We start from the raw sequence: 22533 nt of genomic DNA on the forward strand, positions 1-22533 counted from the left end.
TGTGTTCTGTTTGCTAAAAACTCTTCAATCCAGCCACACAGCTGGTCTGATATTCCGTAGGCTCTTACTTTGTTTATCAGGCGACAGTGCGGAACTGTATCGAACGCCTTCCGGAAGTCAAGAAAAATAGCATCTACCTGGGAGCCTGTATCTAATATTTTCTGGGTCTCATGAACAAATAAGGCGAGTTGGGTCTCACACGATCGCTGTTTCCGGAATCCATGTTGATTCCTACATAGTAGATTCTGGGGTTCCAGAAATGACATGATACGCGAGCAAAAAACATGTTCTAAAATTCTACAAGAGATCGACGTAAGAGATATAGGTCTATAGTTTTGCGCATCTGCTCGACGACCCTTCTTGAAGACTGGGACTATCTGTGCTCTTTTCCAATCATTTGGAACCCTCCGTTCCTCTAGAGACTTGCGGTACACGGCTGTTAGAAGGGGGGCAAGTTCTTTCGCGTACTCTGTGTAGAATCGAATTGGTATCCCGTCAGGTCCAGTGGACTTTCCTCTATTGAGTGATTCCAGTTGCTTTTCTATTCCTTGGACACTTATTTCGATGTCAGCCATTTTTTCGTTTGTGCGAGGATTTAGAGAAGGAACTGCAGTGCGGTCTTCCTCTGTGAAACAGCTTTGGAAAAAGGTGTTTAGTATTTCAGCTTTACGCGTGTCATCCTCTGTTTCAATGCCATCATCATCCCGTAGTGTCTGCATATGCTGTTTCGAGCCACTTACTGATTTAACGTAAGACCAGAACTTCCTAGGATTTTCTGTCAAGTCGGTACATAGAATTTTACTTTCGAATTCAATGAACGCTTCACGCATAGCCCTCCTTACGCTAACTTTGACATCGTTTAGCTTCTGTTTGTCTGAGAGGTTTTGGCTGCGTTTAAACTTGGAGTGGAGCTCTCTTTGCTTTCGCAGTAGTTTCCTAACTTTGTTGTTGTACCACGGTGGGTTTTTCCCGTCCCTCACAGTTTTACTCGGCACGTACCTGTCTAAAACGCATTTTACGATTGCCTTGAACTTTTTCCATAAACACTCAACATTGTCAGTGTCGGAACAGAAATTTTCGTTTTGATCTGTTAGGTAGTCTGAAATCTGCCTTCTATTACTCTTGCTAAACAGATAAACCTTCCTCCCTTTTTTTATATTCCTATTAACTTCCATATTCAGGGATGCTGCAACGGCCTTATGATCACTGATTCCCTGTTCTGTACATACAGAGTCGAAAAGTTCGGGTCTGTTTGTTATCAGTAGGTCCAAGATGTTATCTCCACGAGTCGGTTCTCTGTTTAATTGCTCGAGGTAATTTTCGGATAGTGCACTCAGTATAATGTCACTCGATGCTCTGTCCCTACCACCCGTCTGTTGTTTTCATTGTTCTCACTATCTTTACTACAGAACATAGCTTCATTATCATGAAGAGTAGGAAGTTCCATGCGGTTTTTCACAGATCATGCTGTAGTATACAGAGAAGTTGCAGCATTAGAAAATTGTAGCGAAATGCACGAAGATCTGCAGCGGATAGGCACTTGGTGCAGGGAGTGGCAACTGACCCTTAACATACACAAATGTAATGTATTGCGAATACCTAGAAAGAAGGATCCTTTATTGTATGATTATATGATAGCGGAACAAACACTGGTAGCAGTTACGTCTGTAAAATATCTGGGAGTATGCGTACGGAACGATTTGAAGTGGAACGATCATATAAAATTAACTGTCGGTAAGGCGGGTGCCAAGTTGAGATTCATTGGGAGAGTCCTTAGAAAATGTAGTCCATCAACAAAGGAGGTGGCTTACAAAACACTCGTTCGACCTATACTTGAGTATTACTCATCAGCGTGGGATCCGTACCAGATCGGTTTGACAGAGGAGGTAGAGAAGATCCAAAGAAGAGCGGCGCGTTTCGTTACAGGGTTATCTGGTAAGCGTGATAGCGTTACGGAGATGTTTAGCAAACTCAAGTGGCAGACTCTGCAAGAGAGGCGCTCTGCATCGCGGTGTAGCTTGCTCGCCAGGTTTCGAGAGGGAGCGTTTCTGGATGAGGTATCGAATATATTGCTTCCCCCTACTTATACCTCCCGAGGAGATCACGAATGAAAAATTAGAGAGCTTCTAGCGCGCACGGAGGCTTTCCGGTAGTCGTTCTTCCCGCGAACCATACGCGACTGGAACAGGAAAGGGAGGTAATGACAGTGGCACGTAAAGTGCCCTCCGCCACACACCGTTGGGTGGCTTGCGGAGTATAAATGTAGATGTAGATGTAAATGTAGAAATATCGATACTGCTTTCATACACATCACAGTGAGACAATTAATATTTTTACGTACTCTTTTGCACACAGAATAACAGTTCGTTTTATTATGTAAAGGTTTCATGTCAACCGTAAATCGACGTTTCTCGTCCCCAGAGGACCAGTACACCCTCACTGATCTTGATGCAATCATCACCGTACACAGCTTTCATTCTTCTACAGATTTCAATTGGAGGCACGTTTTGTACAATCACAAATTCGATTACATCACGCTCTTTCTCACGCACCGACATCTTTACGTTACACAACGCCTTGTTACACGCTACGATTGTTTTATTTAACAGGGTTTCAGGGTTTTCATATAAAAACTTCGCAGGCATTACTCTTCAGCACGCCCTCGCACCCTACAGGTTCTGATGAGTGTGTTCGAAGTATCGTAACAGCTGACATACATGCCCATATCTTTTGACTTCATTGACTTTGACGCTTAAATTTTTCACACCGGCAAGGGACCGTAGACCTTAGTACTGATATAAATTTCAACTTCATATTGTATCCTTTCCTTAGAAAAATGGGTCCTAACAGCAGGACAGACAGACAGACAAATGAACAACAAATTGATACTCTAATGGTTCCGGTTTTACCGAGTGAGGTACTGAACCGAGAAAGGAAAAAGTCTGCAAATGAGTATGTCGGATCCTCCATCTCTGTAATTTGTATCATGTATCTCGGAGCTCTCACAAATAATCAACACCTCCCTTATAAAGTTTGGATCTCTGGACTGAACAAACTAACGGGACACATTCTCTAGGACTTCTCCACACAATCAAAACGTCACGACACATCAGTTTGAAAGACCCCATCTGCACTGACGATAACAATGAGCAAACTGGCGTAACTGAACGCGTTGATCATTAAAGCAAGCACGAAAACCTTACAGAAATGCGTTCAAACATGTTAGACAAACATACTGTAAATGCACACTCTCACTATTAGAATTAGTGAAAAAAAAGAAAAAAGGACTGAAAAAAGGTATTAAAAGAGCTTAGTTATCACTAAATACGATGAATAGTTGTCAGATTGTGGGAGTATACGTCGGCTTAGCGGCCAATGTTGTTATGCGCGAGGGAAACGCAACAAGTGATTTTCAGGAGAGCCGTAAAATCAGTCCTTGTCGACAATATTTGTGCGCAAGTTGTCAATAATGCACAACAGACAAGCATGGAAAAGAAAATGTAAATAAAACTCTTGTGACAATTTATAATACGTGAAATTTGTTTAATACTCTTGATTTACGACGAATATGTGGTATTCAAAATTCGGAAATACGTGCAATTATACATCACTGATGTATGATTTAAATATATCATTAACAGTATTATTATCTTCAATTGAAAATAACTGACGGGTAATTCTCACTGGTCAGTGTGGCTACAGAACCCCTTAGCGCCTGCTACACTTGCGCTGAGTGGGTAAACCGACTGTGCATTGTGGGCTTCGTAGCAGAACGCTTATGGACCCATATTCGACTTGGCTCCGTCCTCTGCTCCAAATATTTCTACATATCTTTCTCTGTGAGGTTGCGCGAGATCTGTGTCGTTCTTGTCTTCAGCAGGAGTGTGAAAGCACATGTGCAATAAAAGTCTCGTCAACTCCACTGTCATTATCGATTCCTATGGAGCTTCTGACGTGCCGACACAGACACAGTTCAAGGTTGAAAAACAATAGGACACTAATTGCCTACAACAAGTACGGCAGCAGTCATATTTATTTTTTGTCACAGTGTGCGTCTGACATCTCTTTACTCAGGCTAGTTTTGTTCTTCTTAGGTTTTCTTCTCCCTTAGTATTCAAGAGCAGCTATTTTCAACTAACATCTCAATCATAATTATGTTCTGTGATAATTGTTGTCGACGCTCCTCCAATGCAATAAGATATCTCGGTCTCGGCCATTATTACGATAATGAACTTCGAACTGCTGTTCATGAGCGTTCTCGATACAAGCTGTGAGCCATGGCCGGCTCTCATTTATCACATTTGTTGTTTGTCATCTTGAATTACGCTACTGCCACCTCGTTTTCTTATTCCATTTACTGGTGTCACTAACTTCCTGCCTTACTTGGCCGCGAGCGGCAGCAGCAGCAGCGTGTGTCGATAAGTGCACTGTTGTACCATGTCTGGAGCGAACTTGTGGATAACATCGGAAGTTCACTGAGGCATTTTTGCGGATGATGCTGTGCTATATCGAGAGGTTGCAACAATGGAAAATTGTACTGAAATGCAAGAGGGCCTGCAACTAATTGACGCATGGTGCAGGGAATGGCTATTGAATCTCAATGTAGACAAGTGTAATGTGCTGCGAATTCATAGAAAGAAAGATCCTTTATCATTTGGCTACAGTATACGTCAGCAACTGGAAGCAGTTAATTTCATGAATTATCTGGGAGTAGGCATTAGGAGTGATTTAAAATGGAATGATCATATAAAGTTGATCGTCGGTAAAGCAGATGCCAGACTGAGATTCGTTGGAAGAGTCCTAAGGAAATGCAATCCGAAAACAAAGGAAGTAGTTTACAGTACACTTGTTCGCCCACTGCTTGAATACTGCTCACCAATGTGGGATCCGTACCAGATAGGATTGATAGAAGATGTGCGGCAGCGAGTAGGAATTGTTATGGTGGTTTATATAAATATGTTTGAATGTAGAAACACTTCATTTCCCGGCCGATTAACCATATGTGCGGCGGCGGGTGGAATTATTGTTGTTAAATGTTCCTTTTATTTAGAATGTTATTTATGCTGTCTTTCGCCGTTCTCAACACTGGCTCTCTAACTACAATATTGGCAACCAGAAAGTGATTAGCAAAACGTGAAGCCTGTAATTAGAATTCCTAGTGCCCACTTCATCTGAGAATACACTTATAGCTGCAGCTTATAGCTCTGAGAAATTAGGAGATTGTCTGGGATTTATAATCAAAAACGGTCGTGAAAAAACGTTCTGTATTCTGAAAGTCACAGATGAAAACAAAAGAATCCACACAATCTGACTACCAGAGCAGTTCAGAGTCTAATGCGCTGATGCCACTATAACTGTCCAAATTAAATGTTTAAGTGAATGCTCGCCATAATTTGATGATAATGTTCATCAAACGCCACGCTAAATAATGGTAGAATGTCTGTCCTGCGACGGCACGTGAAAATACGACATACGCAAACTGAAGCTAGCTAATTAAAATCATCCCAGAATTAACACTTCACTCGAAAATGATTTCATGGTTACGCGTATCCCGAGTAACTTACTACGGCATCCGAGGCCGTTTATAGCAATGATACGGACGCGACGCGACTCGCGACACAGATGGCGTGCTATTCAGCATCTGGAGAGAACTGGGGCCTTGCTTCCTCGTGCAGCGTTCTTATATACAAAGCCGCGGTGCGGACGGCTAAGGGAACGCCTGATCAAATCGGCTCTCCCGACTAGCCGCTGGGCTAGTAATGCACCACATTAAGTTATTGAATAAATCAGCTTCTTTTGCTGATGGCCGATGAAGCTCTCAATTTAAAATGTGCATTCAACACACAGGTAAGTAATCATAATATAAGTTTGACGTGGCTAAGTTAAATATTTTGGCCGAGAAAATTAATTTAATTACACTGCACGCAGTAGACGAGCTCTGAACTGCCCTTTTGGAGATACGCTATCGGTATAGTTTTATAGTTATTTAAATGAAACTTCTCACATCTTTATGATTATAGCAGATCTCCAATCTACTTAAATATAAACATCCTAGCCTTATTTATTAGCCTACTTAATCTATCTTGCTTCCTTAATTTTTAAGACAAAAACCAGAAAATCATAAATTTCAACTAAAATCTCAATTTGTGAAATCCAAAGTACTGTTTTTATTAAATTATTATTGAAAAGGAATCTAAGTATAAATTTTTAAATCTCTAGCTCTTTTCTGTTGCGCCAATGATTTTTACAGAAAAAGTCCAAATTTAGAAAATGGTTAAAGTTATCGAACTGATATTCAACACATATTAATTTAGTATTACTCCTGACATGCTAGAAATGTTTTAGGTTATTTGCTTGATTTTTAAAGTATTGCGCAACATTTATGACGTCAGAGCTAGTTACGGCGGACTGGCTGACACACAATGGAAAGACTGATGTGAATTTACTATGGCGTGAGTAGGCTGCTTCCCTACAAAGAGATAGAGAAGATCCAACGGAGAGCAGCGCGCTTCGTTACAGGATCATTTAGTAATCGCGAAAGCGTTACGGAGATGATAAACTCCATTGGAAGACTTCGCAGGAGAGACGCTCAGTAGCTCGGTAAGCGCTTTTGTTGAAGTTTCGAGAACATACCTTCACCGAGGAGTCAAGCAGTATATTGCTCCCTCCTACGTATATGTCGCGAAGAGACCATGAGGATAAAATCAGAGAGATTAGAGCCCACACAGAAGCATACCGACACTCTTTCTTTCCACGAACAATACGAGACTGGAATGGAAGGGAGAACCGATAGAGGTACTCAAGGTACCCTCCGCCACACACCGTCAGGTGGCTTGCGGAGTATGGATGTAAATGTAGATGTAGATAGTATTTCCAGGTCGTCGTGTGTATGACTAGTCTGTTCGGGACGGACCAGCAGTGCAGTCGGGGACGGACAGCCAGGGAGGCGCCGACAGCCAGTGCTCGCCGACCGCTGGCGACACACCTGAACTGAAGTGTCCGACGGAGGGAGATTGGAGCGGGGCGACCGTTGGTCGGTCGTTCGGTTGGTCGTCTCAGCGGCCGACGTATACTTGGTGCTTTCACCGTTTCCGGGCCTGGGCAGTTGGTCGGTTGGTGTCTAGCAGCGAGGAAATCTCCACGGCACGTCGTTAGGCCGTGTGCTGGAGTGTGTGGCGCTGTTTCCATTGCTACGAGGTTCGTGGCTCACCGATCCTGAACATGAAAGTTGAGTTTTGACTTAATCTACCAGCAAGTCACGATTGTTCACATTGCGTCGTTTGGAGTTCGTTGTCGGCTGTTGGGATATTCCCGCGAACAACAACGTGTGTTTTCAACTTGGCAAATTTTAGCCACCCTCCGGTGGAGTTTAACTGTACTTGCTTAATTGAACTGAAGTGCACCAGCGGAATCTTCTGCCTTGTGGCCGTTAACGTTTCAGTTACCTGCCCTGGCCGTTGACGTAAATTCAGGCAGTGTATTTTCCTGCTATTGCTGTCCAACACGGTGTGTAGTTTGACAGCTCAATGTATAATTGGCTCTGGGCGCCAATATCTTCTACGTTGTTCCATTGAACTCCCTGTTGTGTGGCAGTTGGGTGAAGCGGAGGTGGGTGGGTCCGTTGACTGTCTGTCGGTTGGGTTGTCGTCGGATCGACAATGGTTCGGCCGACTGCCTGTCTCACCTAAGCGAGCGTTAATGTTTGAATTCCAGGCCGACGCTCGGAACTTTCAAATGGCTCTGAGCACTATGGGACTTAACTTCCGAGGTCATCAGTCCCCTAGAAGTTAGAACTACTTAAACCTAACTAACCTAAGGACATCACACACATCCTTGCCCGAGGCAGGATTCGAACCTGCGACCGTAGCGGTCGCGCGGCTCCACACTGCAGCGCCTAGAACTGCTCGGCCATCCCGGCCGGCCGCTCGGAACTTCTGAGCGCCCTAGGGTGTACTGCCTTTTCCTATTTGTTCTTGCTGTTTGTACTTGTATGGCTTCTAGCCAATTTTTAGATTAAGGTTGTTTGGCCCTTAAGGCGTCAGATGGTTTGGGTCTTCAGCCGAATTTAAAAACTGTTTTACGTAAAGCCTTTGGCATTTTTTTTAAAAACTTAATGTTGTAAGTAGGCTGTTTAGGTTTTCTTATTGGTAACGCCACCTCTGTATGAAAATCACTGGCTGTGCTGTGTGCAGTCTGTGATTTTCATACAGAGGTGGCGTTACCAATAAGAAAACCTAAACAGCCTACTTACATAAGACTGCACACAGCACAGCCAGTGATTTTCATACAGAGGTGGCGTTACCAATAAGAAAACCTAAACAGCCTACTTACAATGTTATTGAGTCTTACGTGTTAGGCATTCAGCCGATTTTGAATTTAAGTTGTTTGCTCTTAAAGTGTCAGATTCTTTGGGCTTCAGTCTAATTAAGCAACTGTTTTAAGATGAGGCTTTGCCTTTTAAATTTCTGATTTTGGTTGAGCTTCAAGTTATTGGCTTTCAGCCGTTTTCAAATTAAAATGGTCTTGCCCTTAAGACATGAGATTGTATGGCACATTCAGCCGCTAATTAAGTTCCAAAAGTAAAGCTGTATTTTGTTTAATTTCTTGGCTCTTGTAATGTTTGATCAAATAAAAGGTTGTATGTTCGAGTGTAACTGACAGCCGCTCATTTTGGCCCCTTTCCACAACTTAAACTACCTGTCCTGTCCTGCGGGTTTAGTTGGGCGCTTCAAGCTGCAAATACTGTGGTAGAGTCATCTTATTTCCGCAGTCAGTCAGTGGTGTAAATGTGTTATTTCGAGGGCTATCACGAGAGTGTCTGAAGTGCATGTTGTGATAGTTTGCAAATTAAAGTGGAAAGCGTAGTAGGTGATATTTCACATTGTAATACATATTAGGGTTTCGTACCGTTCCATTCGCGAATGACTGCTACAGTGGCAGTTTATGTTTTGCTTACATTCCGTGTCGTCAGTCAAACAAATCTATGACCGTTCGTGTTCTTCTTTATATACGTTCGATGTCCCCTATCTGTCCTATTTGGCGCGGGTATTGTTTGATTGGTACGACTAGTCTTTTATAACAAATCTTCTTTGTAAGAGTGAACTAAAGTGTTCTACCAGATTTACCTGTGACTGAGCCTACATAATCGTTCGTATTTCATATCCCTACAAATTATTACGCCTAGGTATTTCTATGATTTGACTGATTCCAGTTGTGACCTGCCGGCCGGGGTGGCCGAGCGGTTCTAGGCGCTACAGTTTGGAACCGCGCGACCGCTACGGTCGCAGGTTCGAATCCTGCCTCGGGCATGGATGTGTGTGATGTCCATAGGTTAGTTAGGTTTAAGTAGTTCTAAGTTCTAGGGGACTGATGACCTCAAATGTTAAGTCCCATAGTGCTCAGAGCCATTTGAACCAGTTGTGACCAGCGATAATGTAATCAAAGCAAATTACAGCTTCGCGTGTTTCAAAGTGCGCAGGTTTACATTTCTGAATATTTATATCAAGTTTGCCAATTTTTGCACCAATTTAAAATCTTATCAAAATATGACTGAATAGTTTCGCAGGTTTTTTCTCAGCTTATACTTCATTATACGTAACTACATCACCTGAAAAAAAGCCTGAGGTTCTTATTAATATTGTTCACTAGGTCATAAAATACATCTTAAACTGCAAGGGTCCCAAAATATTCCCCAAGAAACTCCTGAAACTGTTACTTCTACGTCTGTCGACGATTCTGCCTCCACGACAACAAGCTGTTTCCTCCCCGCGAAGAAATCCTCAATTCTGTCACAAATTTCGCTTGATACACGATACGATAGTGAATCGTGTACTGCGAGAAATTCGAAAAAGATGAGAATCGAAGCCTCTGAGATTTGGTGGTATAGAAGGATGCTGAAAATTAAGAACACTGGTAAGACAAGAAATTACGAATTCTCTTCAGAACTGAGCAGTAAAGGAACAAGTAGAACATACTGACTGGAAGAAGAGGCAGGATGATATTGTGTTTAAACATCATGGAATACTCTCCGTGGTGTATGTGGAGCGATAGAAGGCAATAGCTGTAGGGAAGACAAAGACTGGAATAAATCTAATAAGGAGTTGGATGTAAGTGCTGCTTGGAGACGAAGATTTCAGCACATATACGTGCAATCGACATCTGTACTCCGCAAACCACCATGTGGCGCGTGTGGCGGAGGGTAGTTTGTGTAGCAGTGTCTTTTCTCTCCCTTCCTGTTACAGTCGCGAATAGTTCGCGGGAAGAACGATTGCCGGTAAGCCTCCGTGGGGGATCGAATTTCCCTAATTTTTTTTTCTTCATTGCCTTTTCGCGAGATGTGTGTAGAACGGAGCAATATACTTGTTGACTCTAGTAGGAACGTACGCTCTCAGAACTGATGCCCAGCTTCTCTTTCGCAGCGTCTGCTACTGCAGTTCGTTGATCATCTCTACCACTCATCCGTGCTTGCTAAATAAACCTGTAACGAAATGCAGTGCTCTTCTTTGGATCTTCTATATTTCCTCTATCTGGTACGGATCTCATACTGACGATCAGTACTCAAGTATTGGCCGAACGAGTGTTTTGTAAGCTACTTCCGTTGTAGAAGGACTACGTTTCCTGAAGATTCTTCTAGTAAATATCAGTCTGGCATCTGCCTTATCTGCGATTAATTTTGTGTGTTTGTTCCACTTTAAATCGCTCCATACGAATGATGTTGTTGTTGTTGTGGTCTTCAGTCCTGAGACTGGTTCGATGCAGCACTCCATGCTGTTCTATCCTGTGCAAGCTTCTTCATATCCGAGTAACTGCTGCAACCTACATCCTTCTGAATTTGCTCAGCGTATTCATCTCTCGGTCTCCCTCTACGATTTTTACCCTCCACGCTTCTCTTCCGTACTGCCGCAAATTCTTCTTCTCCCCAATTCCATTCACTACTTCCTCATTAGTTACATGATCTACCCACCTAATCTTCAGCATTCTTCTGTAGCACCACATTTCGAAAGCCTCTATTCTCTTCTTGTCCAAACTATTTGTCGTCCATGTTTCACTTCCATACATGGCCACACTCCATACAAATACTTTTAGAAAAGACTTCCTGACACTCAAATCTACACTTGATGTTAACAAATTTCCCTTCTTCAGAAACGCTTTCCTTGCCAGAGCCAGTCTACATTTTATACCCTCTCTACTTCGACCATCATCAGATATTTTGCTCCCCAAATAGCAAAACTCCTTTACTACTTTAAGTGTCTCACTTCCTAATCTAACGCCCTCAGCATCACCCGATTTAATTTGACTACATTCCATTATCCTCGCTTTACTTTTGTTGATGTTCATCTTATATCCTCCTCTCAAGACACTGTCCATTCCATTCAACTGCTCTTCCAAGTCCTTTGCTGTCTCTGATAGAATTACAACTTCACCGGCAAACCTCAAAGTTCTTGCTCAAACAGTCCAGGGGTGTACTGTCGGTCCATAGTGTCCAACGAGTGCAGTATTTCGGCGATCAGACATGTCGCCATCGTCAGGTGCGCTGACGAACTGAGCTCCTGACGCTGACGCTGAAAAGACGAGCCTATCCTTGGCTCGAGGTGGTGCAGTTTGGACAAAATTTGTCATTCTTGCGGTTCCTCTAAAAGAGAGAAAGATATATTACCACTCTTGTTCATTGGTCCTAGCTGGTGCAACCTGAAAAAGAGAAAGACCCACTCTGGTGGGGGATTAGTAAAACTTAATCCGCCGCTGCAGAATATATTGGGCCATTTAGGATTCCCCAGTCTGAAAATGGAAGTTCAAGCCATGTGGCTACGCCTTCAATAATAAAAATTGACATTAAAACAATAGCTTTTTGGTTGTCTTGTTTTTTTCTGCTTTTAAATGATTGAAAAAGACATTGGCTGGATGATAATTTTTTTTATTTTTTATTTTTATATATTTTTATTTTTATTAATTTTTTTCCCTCCCATTCGCTCACACATTCGCACGATATATACATTGTACACACTCATACATATTACAGTTAACACATTCTCACATTCATTAATTCACCTTTTTTAATTAAAATAATAAAATAAATAGTAGATAAATAAAGAAATAATAAATACAATAATATAAGATTTAAAATAAAATAAAATTAAATTAAAATTATATAAAAATATATACACAAGATGTGTAGCTTTGTTATTCAAAATGGTTCAAATGGCTCTGAGCACTATGCGACTTAACTTCTGAGGTCATCAGTCGCCTGGAACTTAGAACTAATTAAACCCAACTAACCTAAGGACATCACACACATCCATGCCCGAGGCAGGATTCGAACCTGCGACCGTAGCAGTCGCTCGGCTCCAGACTGTAGCGCCTAGAACCGCACGGCCACTCGGGCCGGCCCTTTGTTATTCGCATAGATCGTCGGGCCATCTGGTGGAGGCCAGGTAGTGCACCCTTTGTCCAAGTTCTCGTACAGGGTCGTTATCTGACTGTTGTGTGTTTTCGTAAAAGGCTTTGGCAGTGGTTCTGAATCGGTCCCTCAAATAAGGTACCCCTGCGAGTTGGTGAAGTTCGTTCATTGGGAACCGGCAAGGCAGGTGGAGTGCCCTTTTCAGAGCACGGTTCTGAATTCTTTGTAGCCGTTGTATGTGGGTTGGAGGAGCATTGTCCCACACAACAGCGGCATAGTCCAAGATTGGTCGCACCAATGTAAGGTACAATATCACGCCCAGTCTTGATGGTAGTGTTGACGACGGGTTTAATAGTGGGTAAAGCTGTACCATTCTTCTCCTGACTTTCTCTCGAATGTTTTCTATATGAGGTTGCCATGTCAATCGCCTATCGAGGGTCACACCCAAGTATTTTGCTGTTTTTGACCACGGGACTGGGGTGCCCCTTATCTGAATGGGCTGCGTGTTAGGCGGTAGTGGTCTTCTCCAGATTGCTATTGCCTGCGTCTTTGTGGCGTTGAAAGACAGTCGCCATTTCGTCGCCCATTCACTCAGCTTATTACATGCCTGTTGCAGTCTTGCCTGGAGGTGTGCAGCATTCAGACTTCGGGAGTAGATGGCTGTATCATCGGCATATAAAGATAGGTGTGTTCTGGCCGTCGATGGTAGGTCGGATGTATACAAGATATATAACAGTGGTCCCAGAACACTGCCCTGAGGTACTCCTGCTTTGATTGGTCTGCTGGACGATGTACCATCTTGAGTGCGGACATGAAATGTCCGGTTTTCGAGATAGCTCTTCAGGAGTGTTGCGTGTGACACAGGGACCCCTATATCTAGGAGTTTATACAGGAGTCCCTCGTGCCACAAGCAATCAAAGGCACGAGAGACATCCAGAAATACAGCCTCGAAGAATTATTTCCTCTCCATGGCGCCGAATGCTTCCTCTACTAGGCGTAGTAGCTGCTGGGTGGTGGAAAGGCCTCAGAGAAAGCCGAACTGGGCGTCTGGTATCAGGTGCTCTGCTTCCACATGCTGTTGAAGTCTCTTTATATATAAACGTTCAGAAAGTTTAGATATGGCAGGTAAAAAGACTGGTTGGTCTGTAGCTAGCAGGTGGTCGAGGGTCCTTTCCTGTCTTCGGTATGGCGACGACCTCGGCATGTTTCCATGTGAGGGGGAAGTCGCCAGTTTCCATTTAGTTCTTCGAGCTGTTTTGTAACTTCTGCTGTCGTGATCGGTTGGTTGTGGTCATCTTCGGCTCGAGTGGCGAGGAATCTTGGAAGTCTCTCGTTGACTAGGCCAATGTGGGCTGCGTCGGCGGGGTCGTTCATCGGCATGAGGTTTTTTGCGAATACATCTGCCAAAGCGTTAGCTTTGGCATCTGGTTCGCTATTTATATTGTTGCCCACATGTAGTGGGGGTAACTTCTGTCCGCTACTTAGTAGAGACTTCGTCATCTTCCAGGCTGATTGGTCTTGTAACTGTAGCAGTGCAACCTTATCTGCTTAGACTTGATTCTTGTGTTTTTTGACTTCTGCCATTTCTCGCTGCAGTCGATTTCCTAGGCGCTTTGTGGCTGGATTGCGCGTTGCCTGCCATTCTCTGAATGCTTGGTTTTTTTCCCTGATGGCTGCTATGATAGGTGGAGGCAGTCGGTGAGTTTTTGGTAGTGTAGGCCGTCTCGGAGGTGTAGCTTCTGTTGCAGCGTCCAGTGCTTTAGATGTTATGTATAATAGAGTGGCTTCTGCTCCTGCTGTCTCTGGGTCTGGTGTGTCCGGAAGGTCTCTTTCAAGCAGTTGGCGATACGTTTCCCAGCTGATTCCTCGAATATCAAGATGGTGTCTTGGCGGTTTATTGATGCCGACGAGGTCGACATCAAAGATGACTGGTTCATGGTCTGATGTAAGGGCCCTTCTGGTAGTGGCAGTAACATCATTGGGAAATCCCTTAATGATGGCTATATACAGCACGTCACTCTGGCCTCTGTTCAGAAAACAAGCGGGGTCGTATGGTCCCACGATGATGGTGTGGTTTCTTTCACCAACTCGTAGGAGACGACGTCCACTGATGTTAGTGATGCGGCTGTTCCAGTTGGTATTTTCGGCATTAAGGTCGCCAACAAGAAAAAGATTTCCTTGTTGTGACAGTAACGCTTCAAAGTCTGCTTCTTCTAGATGGCCAAGGGGGAGCCTGTACACTGCAATGAATTGTATGCTGCCTCTTAATGTTTGGACTCCAACTGATGTGGCTTCTACTGTGCTAGTGCTGGGAGTGGCAGTTGGTGATGCATCAGGGAGTTTCTTACGTATACTGCTGTTCCTCCGCCAGCAGTTGGCCGGTCCGTCCGGAAACAGCTGTAGTTGGCGACTCGTACTTGGATGTCGGGTTTCAAGTGTGTCTCGGTGACAAGGCACACGTCGATTCTTGCATCTTGAAGGAATTGACGGAACTCTCTTACTTGATTGCGAATTCCATTGGGGTTCCATGTGCAGACAGTTAGTCCAAATCTAGCTGCCATACTGAGTGGTGGAGGTTGGCTTTGGAATGGCCTGTAGGGCAACTTGAACTACAGCAGAAATCTGTTGCGCAACGGTGGCCATGATAGTCTGAAGGGCATCAGTGATAGCTTTCGTCATGACTTGCATGACTGAGGTCAGATTGAACTCTTGGAGGGGAGAGTTGTGTTGTGCCTGAGTTGTTGGCGATCCGGCACTGATTATGTGCTGCTTAGGGGCAGCAATGGTCGTAGGGGATGGAGCTGGACGATAGGGAATAAACTGAGTTCGTCTATGGTGGGGGAGGTTGGTTCTCTGTATGCCTGCGGTGGGGGCATTGGCCTTAGAAGATGAGACATTATTGGTTTTGGTCGCTGATACATTTGTGTTTCTTCTGGCAGCTGCGATAGCAGCATAGGTGAGACCCTGGTGAGTGGTTGACTTTCGTCTAGTCCTATAGGCTTTGATGACTTCACAGCCAAGGCAACTGGCAGGATGAGATTTGTTGCAACGGACACATGTTGGGGGAGTGTCTTTATCCTTGGGGCAATCTTTGGAGGTATGTTCTTGGCTGCACTTCACACAGTTGAAGGGCATTGCACAGTGTCTGGCCACATGGCCGATGCCTTGGCATCGATAGCAAATGGTGGGGCCACGTTTGCCCTGAGGTTCCTCAATTGTGAAGTCTGTGTTGGCTATGATCTTCAGTGTCAGCAATTTTCGGTTGTCTGGTGTGTTGGTAAGGACTACCATAAAGAGGGGGGTGTCTGTGTGTTCTAGGCAATTGTACTCTGCAGATTGACCTGGGGACAATTCCAATGGCTTCGAGTTCTTCCCTCAGATCATCGCACGAGAAACTGAAGGGAAACCCTCGAATGACTTTTTTGATGGGTTTGTCAGGTGAATGGGTATAGAATCCCCATTGCCTTTTTGAGATTTCCTCCGTGACTTTCATAAAATCCGCGTTAGTTACGGTTTGAAGCTTGTAGAGATCTTTACCAGCTGTTCTGAAGTGGAAAGTGTCACTGAGAAGGCCCTTAATAGTTTGCAGAAGGATTTTATGAGCCTCCTTGAATTCTATGATGATGATGGGAGGAGGTTTCTGTGCTTTTGTAGAAGTCTGGGCCGTGGTGGCCAAGGTGTCGTTTTGGTCATAGCCGCGAAAGAGTTGTTTGTTGATATCGGAGCAGCACTCGTGATCTTTCCGGGAGAAGCCGTCCGGGTGGCTGGAATGAATCCCTCCTAATCGGCGATGGGGCGGGACTTCTTGTGTCGATTTTCGCTACCTGATGAGTTCGGGGTTGTCTCGTCCGTCTTTTTCCTCTTGGCAGGCCCAGGAAGTTCTTCTGCTGGCGTAGAACACGTGGTAGTGGTTGGCATGAAGTCGGTAAGAAGCTTCAGGCTTTCATTTGGATCCTGCTCGGCTGTGTTGGACGTTGCATTGCCTGTCTGGTGCAGGTCAGTGTCTCTCTTGGCGTCGAGTTCTTTCTTCTTCTTCGAAGCCTCGGGTGAGCGAGGCGCCTATCGCGTGTCAGACATAGTGCCAACAAAAGCGAAGGGATTTACACATAGAAGAAGGAAAGCTAGCCTTGGCCTCTGCGGGCGCGGGCTTGTCACATGCGAAGGGGGCCCCGACTCCCGAAAACCCTCACTATCGGTCCCTAGGTGCGCAGTCTTTTATTCCTGAAGAAAGCACTGAGCAACCGACAAGTGCAGGAACACGACAAGTTGCTCCGGATGCGGCGCGTGTCTGCGTGAGCCGGGACGCGTGCGTGGGGCGCGTGGCCGCGTGCGACGCGTGTGTGTGCTGGGCGGCAGTGAAACTTAATCCGACTCCGACTCCGAGACTGTCGTGCCTTCCTGAGGCACGTGTGAGGGCAGGACAAGCACTTGAGTGCTGTGCCTGCAGAACCTGGAAAAAAGTTTAAAAAGACGTCCTGTCTGGTTGTGGGGACTCAATGCTGGTTCCCATTCCCTGCTGAGGCTATAGCCTCCATCTCGGTTGATGAGTCCGTCCCTGGCACGAATTTCGATAGCCCCTCTAACGACGCTGTCCCAGTATTTAGATGTCTGTGCCAACACCCTGGTATGTTGGTAGTCCATTTCGTGATTTTCGGACAAACAGTGCTCTGCGACCGTAGACTTGTTGGGGTACCCAACTCGGTGTGCCTCTGATGTTCTCGGCAACGATCGTTGATGGTGCGGTCTGTCCAATGTAAGTGTTCCCACATTGACACGGAATCTGGCATACGCCGGCCTTCCGCAAACCGAGATCGTCTTTGACACTTCCCAATAATGCTCGCGTTTTATTTGGTGTGCAAAAGACAGTTCCTACTCGGTGTTTCCTCAATATTCGTCCTATTTTCCCCGATAGTGCGCCAGTATACGGTATACAGGCAGTGGCCACCTCTTTCTCCGTCACTTCTTCCGTCTCCACAAGCTGTACTGTAGAGGTGGGGCGGAGAGCGCGTCTGATCTGCCATTCCGAGTCCCCGTTCCTCCGGAATACAGTTTTGAGGTGTTCCATCTCTTGGGGCAGACTCTCTGCGTCCTAGATGGTGCGCGTCCTGTCCACCAGTGTTTTTAGCACCCCATTCCTCTGCGCAGGGTGGCGGCAGCTATCCGCTAGCAAATACAGTCGGTGTACGTTTTGTTCCTGTAAATCCCGTGGCCCAGGGTGCCACCCGCTCTTCTTTTGATCATGACGTTCAGAAATGGTCATCTCCCTTCTGCTTCGTTCTCCACAGTGAATTTGATGTTCAGATGTATGGAGTTCAGGTGTGTAAGGAAGTCTAGGAGCTTGTCCCTTCCATGGGGCCAGATCACGAACGTGTCATCTACATATCGTAGAAAACAAATAGGTTTCCATTTGGATGACGCCAAAGCTTCATCCTCGATGTACTCCATATAGAAATTCGCGACCACGAGCGAGAGTGTGCTCCCCATTGCGAGTCCTTCTGTTTGTTCATAGCATTCTCCATTAAAGAGAAAATACGTGGAAGTTAGAACGTGCTTGAAGAGGTCGGTCGTTTCTCGTCAAATTTCTGTGCAAAAAGCGCAACTGACTCTCGAAGAGAACAATGAAATAACATCAAAACTCACCAGGATATCTGAGTCTTTCAGCTTGAAGTTGTCGAGTCGCTTTACGAAATCCACATCCAACATACCAGGGTCTTGGCACAGGCATCTAAATACTGGGACAGCGACGTTACAGAGGCTATCGAAATACGTACCAGGGACGGACTCATCAACCGAGATGAAGGCTACAACCTCAGCAGTGCATGGGAACCAGCACTGAGTCTGATTAAAAAGACGCTCAACAAAGGAAACGAATTGACGACTAGGGCGGACGAGGCAGCTACACCGACGCCACCACAGACGCCGACGCCAGCGTCCCACCGACCGCTGTCGCGCGGGCGCGGACCGCTGAGAGAACACCTCGGGAGGGGAGGGGATTTAAGACGGCCGCCCGCTCTCAGGAGATCAGTTTATCAGCGCACCTGACGATGGCGACATGTCTGATCGCCGAAATATTGTGTTCGTTGGACACCATGGACAGGCAGTACACCTGTGGACTGTTCGAGCAAGAAACACACCGGGAGAAACTGAAGAATCACCTCAAAGTTTTTATTTCTTCTCCACGGATTTTAACTTCTACTCTATATTCTTCTTTCGTTTCTATTACTGCTTGCTCAATATACAGATTGAATAACATCAGGAATAGGCTACAGCCCTGTCTCACTCCCTTCTCAACCACTGCTTCCCTTTCGTGCCCCTCGACTCTTAAAACTGCCATCTGGTTTCTGTACAAATTGTAAATAGTCTTACGTTACCTGTATTTTCCCCCTGCCACCTTCAGAATGTGAAAGAGAGCATTCCAGTCAACATTGTCAAAAGCTTTCTCCAAGTCTACAAATGCTAGAAACGTAGGTTTGCCTTTCCTTAATCTATCTTCTAAGATTAGTCGTAGGGTCAGTATTGCCTCGCGTTTTCGGACACTTCTACTGAATCTAAACTGATCTTCCCCGAAGTCCTCTTCTGCCGGTTAATCATAGCTAACACTTGGTTCAAGAAACATGAAAGAAGGTTGTATACATGGAAGAAGCCTGGAGATAGTGACAGGTTTCAGATAGATTATATAATGGTAATACAGAGATTTAGGAACCAGGTTTTAAATTGTAAGACATTTTCAGGGGCAGATGTGGACTCTGACCACAACCTATTGGTTATGAACTGTAGATTAAAACTGAAGAAACTGCAAAAAGGTGGGAATTTAAGGAGATGGGACCTGGATAAACTGAAAGAACCAGAGGTTGTAGAGAGTTTCAGGGAGAGCATAAGGGAACAATTGACAGGAATGGGGGAAAGAAATACAGTAGAGGAAGAATGGATAGCTTTGAGGGATGGAATAGTGAAGGCAGCAGAGAACCATATAGGTAAAAAGACGAGGGCTAGTACAAACCGTTGGATAACAGAAGAAATATTGAATTTAATTGATGAAAAGAGAAGATATAAAACGTAGTAAATGAAGCAGGCAAAAAGGAATACAAACGTCTCAAAAATGATATCAACAGGAAGTGCAAAATGACTAAGCAGGGGTGCCTAGAGGACAAATGTAAGGATCTAGAGGATGTAGATCTCACTAGGGGTGAGATAGATAATGCCTAGATGAAAATTAAAGAGATCTTTGGAGAAAAAAGAGCCACTTGTATGAATATCAAGAGCTTTGATGGAAACCCAGTTCTAAGCAAAGAAGGGAAACCAGAAAGGTGGAAGGAGCATATAGAGGGTCTATACAAAGGCGATGTACTTGAGGACAATATTATGGAGATGGAAGAGCGTGTAGATGAAGATGAAATGGGAGATATGATATTGCGTCCAGAGTTTGACAGAGTACTGAAAGACCCGAGTCAAAACAAGGCCCCGCAGTAGAACTACTGACAGCCTTGGGAGAGGCAGTCCTGACAAAACTCTACCATCTGGTGAGCAAGATGTATGGCTAAATACCCTCAGACTTCAAGAAGAATATAATAATCCAAATCCCAAAGAAAGCAGGTGTTGACAGACGTGAAAATTACCGAACTATCAGTTTAATAAGTCACGGCTGAAAAATACTATAGCAAATTCTTTACAGACGAATGGAAAAACTGATAGAAGCCGACCTCGGGAAAGATCAGTTTGGATTCCGTAGAAATGTTGGAACACGTGAGGCAATACTGACCCTACGACTTATCTTAGAAGAAAGATTAAGGAAAAGCAAACCCACGTTTCTAGCATTTGTAGACTTAGAGAAAGCTCTTGACAATGTTGATTGGGATACTCTCTTTCAAATTCTGAAGATGGCAGGGGTAAAATACAGGGAACGAAAGGCTATTTGCAATTTGCACAGAAACCAGATGGCAGTTTTAAGAGTCGAGGGGCATGAAAGGGAAGCAGCGGTTGGGAAGGGAGTGAGACAGGGTTGTAGCCTCTCCCCGATGTAATTCAATCTGTATACTGAGCAAGCAGTAAAGGAAAAAAACATAAAATTCGGAGTAGGTATTAAAATCCATGGAGAAGAAATAAAAACTCTTAGGTTCGCCGATGACATTGTAATTCTGTCAGAGACAGCAAAGGGCTTGGAAGAGCAGTTGAACGGAATGGACAGTATCTTGAGAGGAGGGTAAAAGATGAACATCAACAAAAGCAAAATGAGGATAATGGAATGTAGTCGAATTAAGTCGGGTGATACTGAGGGAATTAGATTAGGAAATGAGACACTTAAAGTAGTAAAGGAGTTTCGCTATTTGGGGAGCAAAATAACTAATGATGGTCGAAGAAGAGAGGATATAAAATGTAGACTGGCAATGGCAAGGAAAGGGTTTCTGAAGAAGAAAAATTTGAAACTTCCTGGCAGATTAAAACTGTGTGCCCGACCGAGAATCGAACTCGGGACCTTTGCCTTTCGCGGGCAAGTGCTCTACCAACTGAGCTACCGAAGCACGACTCACGCCCGGTACTCACAGCTTTACTTCTGCCAGTACCTCGTCTCCTACCTTCCAAACTTTACAGAAGCTCTCCTGCGAAATTGCAGAACTAGCACTCCTGAAAGAAAGGATATGCGGAGACATGGCTTAGCCACAGCCTGGGGTATGTTTCCAGAATGAGAAGAAAATTCTGGAAGTAAAATTTGTTAACATCGAGTATAGTTTTAAATGTCAGGAAGTCGTTTCTGAAAGTATTTGTATGGAGTGTAGCCATGTATGGAAGTGAAACGTGGACGATGAATAGCTTAGACAAGAAGAGAATAGAAGCTTTCGAAATGCGGTGCTACAGAAGAATGCTGAAGATTAGATGGGTAGATCACATAACTACTGAGGAGATATTGAATAGAATTGGGCAGAAGAGAAGTTTGTGACACAACTTGACTAGAAGAAGGGATCGGTTGGTAGGACATGTTCTGAGGCATCAAGGGATCACCAATTTGGTATTAGAGGGCAGCGTGGAGGGTAAAAATCGTAGAGGGAGACCAAGAGATGAATACACTAAGCAGATTCAGAAAGATGTAGGCTGCAGTAGGTACTGGGAGATGAAGCTTGCACAGGATAGAGTAGCATGGAGAGCTGCATCAAACTAGTCTCAGGACTGAAGACCATAACAACAACAACAACAACAACAACAACAAGAACGACAACCTAAAGACATCACACACATCCATGCCCGAGGCAGGATTCGAACCTGCAACCGTAGCGGTCGCGCGGTTCAAACTAAAGCGCCTAGAACCGCTCGGCCACACCGGCCGTCTAACCTCCACATTTTTCTGGGGAATCGCCACCTTGGAAATATATAGCTTATTTTTTTATTTATTTGTTTATGACCTCTACGTTACAGCTGCAGCGGCACAGTTCCTTCCGTCCCTTTACGACGTACCTGCACCTACCTGTAAACATTGTCTCAGCATATCGTCAGTAGGGAAGCCGAGCGAAACCTACTGTACTTCGACGCGAACGAGGCTGCAATTAAAGTCACTAATCAACGTTTCGGGAGAAACACGAAATGAAAGGTTGGAAATTTTGTCCTCAATTAATATATTCTGAAACTTAGGTGAACAAGTATCACTGCCAAGCCCGTGCTAGTCTTAACACAGTCACTCATAATCCATTTCACCCACGTTAGCAAGTTTATGGTGTTGCATTTCCAGAAAACGTAATAGCTACAAAAATACGTATTGTTTTTGATTGAAAATGCTTGCGAAATATGAAGTCTGTCGGTACCAAATGCAGTCACAGTTTTTAGCCACCGACCTGCTCAATACGCCACGCGGAATATATATCTTATCTCGTCACAAAATTCACTTAAAAATTCCGAAATTTCTACACACACATCGGAATAATTATGCCGTCACTTTCCAACACTTTTGATGTATGAAACACTGCTAGATCCGGCAACTTCTCATTTCCATCGGAACTACTACTACACACGTCCGAACTGTTTCGTGGCTAGGCTACCACTTCTCTCCAGAATACTCTCAGTCTTTTCTACCAGCAGAGAAAGGCACTGGAAGAACACTGCTTTACCATTGGTCAGTTTACTCAACAGCCAATAGCAAAACAACACTC

General features: G+C 44.5%; 1 protein-coding gene and 1 non-coding gene across 2 annotated transcripts in view; one reads left to right on the forward strand and one right to left on the reverse strand.

Moving 5' to 3' along the window:
- The window catches only part of LOC124789266, a 278782-nt gene that overhangs the window by 100711 nt on the left and 155538 nt on the right, over positions 1-22533 (forward strand). The window lies entirely within an intron of this gene.
- Trnas-cga lies at positions 20843-20917 on the reverse strand. Its single transcript has one exon. It is a non-coding gene; the product is annotated as a tRNA-Ser (tRNA).

Source organism: Schistocerca piceifrons, chromosome 3, assembly GCF_021461385.2.
Source record: "Schistocerca piceifrons isolate TAMUIC-IGC-003096 chromosome 3, iqSchPice1.1, whole genome shotgun sequence".
Classification (NCBI taxonomy): Eukaryota; Metazoa; Arthropoda; class Insecta; order Orthoptera; family Acrididae; genus Schistocerca; species Schistocerca piceifrons.